We start from the raw sequence: 2,711 nt of genomic DNA, 5'->3' as shown, positions 1-2,711 counted from the left end.
TCTGTTCTGATCCACCATCGATCCTTGTGATGCTTGAGTGTTATAGTTCTAAAACTTCTTTCTTTCTTGTTGATCTTAGTATTTGACAAAACTGGAAAGGTGTTTACAACGCTTTGTGATAGTTCTAAACTTTCTGTTTTTGAGGGATGTGTGACAGTGTCAGTTAACATTCTGTCAATGCCCATGCCATTCCACACATGCAATAAGATATCTGAATTAATTACTAATGTAAAAAAATGTCTCAAAGTAGATTTTTTTTTAAAAAAGGACAGCTGATGTTAACACATGTGTTCCAGCGATAGTTTTGCGTTCTTTAACATGTTTGGGGAGGGGTGGCCGTGGTGTATCATTTATTTATTTCATATGTATTTCTTTCTTTTGTTCTTTTTCTTTCTTTCATTTATTCACATAACACTCTTGCTATTCTTTCATTCATTCATTCATTCATTGTAAAACCCGAGGGGCGGCGGGGTAGCCTAGTGGTTAAAGCGTTGGCTCGTCACGCCGAAGACCCGGGTTCGATTCCCCACATGGGCACAATGTGTGAAGCCCATTTCTGGTGTCCCCCGGCGTGATATTGCTGGAATATTGCTAAAAGCGGCGTAAAACTAAACTCAGTCAGTCAGTGTAAAATCCCGACTGATACAATAAACTGGCTGAAGTACTGTTAAACGCAGCCGAAGTTGCGCTGGGAGCGAACCAAGTCACTGTGTGCGTTGGAGCATGACGAGGCACACGCTAATTAGTACAAATGGTTAAGAAAGCAAGCGAATGACCTATCCCTGTTGTAGATTATCCCTGGTTTCACAGACGGCAGAAAACCATGTTAATGACGTAGCGCGAGCGGTATGCCAGGGTGACAGTTCTTGGTCATATCGGTATGGGTAACGTTGTAGTATCAGGGTTGGCATCAAACATGACAGAAATTCGTATTTGGTTATTATGAGTGGTCATTTGACATTTGTCGTTGATTAATTCCTTGGAATAAATGCCAGAAAATTTTATCTGCAAGATGAAAATGCATACAATTTTATGCCCAGGTTGTCTTTTTCTTTTCTTTTTTGACGGAAGCTGGGGTCGCTCGAGTCCGAACATGTTCCCCAGTAGAGGATCTGTACGAGGGGCTGTGGTGTAGACTAATGGTGAGGTGAGGTGAAATTGGGTTTAACGTCGTGCTTGAGAATATTTCGCTCATATGACGACGTGCATGCGTGTGTATGTATATGTGCGGCTGCTTGTACTAGCCCAGACTGAAGCTGGTTTTATAGTGCTAGCCCACTGAGATACCATGCCGCAGTGAAGCATGAATACCACACTCAGACACAGTATACTGACTCCGAGCCGACCAGTCCTTGATGTACCCATTAATGACGAGCGCCAGGCAGGGACCAACAAGTACCATATTTTAGCGTCTTTTGGTATGACGCGGTCGGGAATCGAACCCGCGACCTTCTGCTCTCCCCGCGGATGCTCTAACCACTACACCACGAAGGCGGTCGTAGACTAATGGTTAAAACGTTCTTTGGTCATGCTGAAGACCAACGTTCGATTCCTCACATGAGTACAATGTGTGAAGCCCATGTCTGGTGTCCCGTGGTATTGCTGGAATATAGCTATAGCCCTGTAAAACCAAACAATCACTCACTCATTTGTCGGATAATCTCAAGTTGACGTTTTTTTCGCCTGAGACTCAGAACCAACCAACACCTCCCCAAGTAGTTCTTTCAACGAAATGGTGGGCAATACCTAGAACAACCATACACAAGTTAATCAACAGTTATGTGTGGTGCATGTTCTCCCGATGGACTAACCTGAATCTTTAAAAAAAACGACAAACAAATCTATATCTCTTAACATATATAGATATATATATATATTTTATTAAAAATATAATATTTAAAGAGATTTAAGAGATTCATATTCCTTGATAAAACAATGACATGCATCCACACCACAGGCAGCACTAAGATATTTATGTAAAGCATTGGCTTTAAAATAGCTATGGATTAGTTTACCCAATGGCCACCAAGCACTTCTTGATTGGTAGGTTAATGCTGCACCAAACAAAAAGGTAAGTACACCTAAAACCAATTTAATTTAAGACACTGTCTCCAACGACATGGCACATATTAATAAGCATATATATCATAAATGTTGGGTACACATGGTAACAAAACAAAAACAATACTTCTAATTGTTTGTAGTGTGGTAACAGATGAGTAATCAATACAAATGTTTGTCATCTTGTATGCAACTCTTCCAAACCTAGGAAACATCTGGTCATTTTCCATCTTGATCTGCAGCTTTCTCACACAACCTGACAGTGTTACCTTCAAATGCCCATCCACTGTGACCTCACCTCAGTCTCACTATGGGCAACCCTCCACTACCCTGTCACATGAAGCCTCTGTGACCTCACCTCAGTCTCACTATGGGCAACCCTCCACTGCCCTGTCACATGAAGCCTCTGTGACCTCACCTCAGTCTCACTATGGGCAACCCTCCACTACCCTGTCACATGAAGCCTCTGTGACCTCACCTCAGTCTCACTATGGGCAACCCTCCACTACCCTGTCACATGAAGCCACTATGGGCAACCCTCCACTACCCTGTCACATGAAGCCTCTGTGACCTCACCTCAGTCTCACTATGGGCAACCCTCCACTACCCTGTCACTAAGCCCTGTGACATCAGACTATGGGCAGCCCTCC

At 43.0% G+C, this 2,711-nt stretch overlaps 1 long non-coding RNA gene across 1 annotated transcript; it reads right to left on the bottom strand.

The window, feature by feature from the left end:
- Nucleotides 1-1,844: 1,844 nt before the first annotated feature.
- Nucleotides 1,845-2,711, bottom strand: LOC124271213. The gene is made up of 2 exons (XR_006896978.1): nucleotides 2,480-2,711; nucleotides 1,845-2,359 (listed from the first exon to the last, which is right to left on the bottom strand). It is a non-coding gene; the product is annotated as an uncharacterized LOC124271213 (long non-coding RNA).

This window comes from Haliotis rubra, unplaced genomic scaffold (assembly GCF_003918875.1).
Source record: "Haliotis rubra isolate DU_JTF1 unplaced genomic scaffold, ASM391887v1 Scf1023, whole genome shotgun sequence".
NCBI lineage: Eukaryota > Metazoa > Mollusca > Gastropoda > Lepetellida > Haliotidae > Haliotis > Haliotis rubra.
This window is presented reverse-complemented; position numbering and strand designations above follow the sequence as displayed.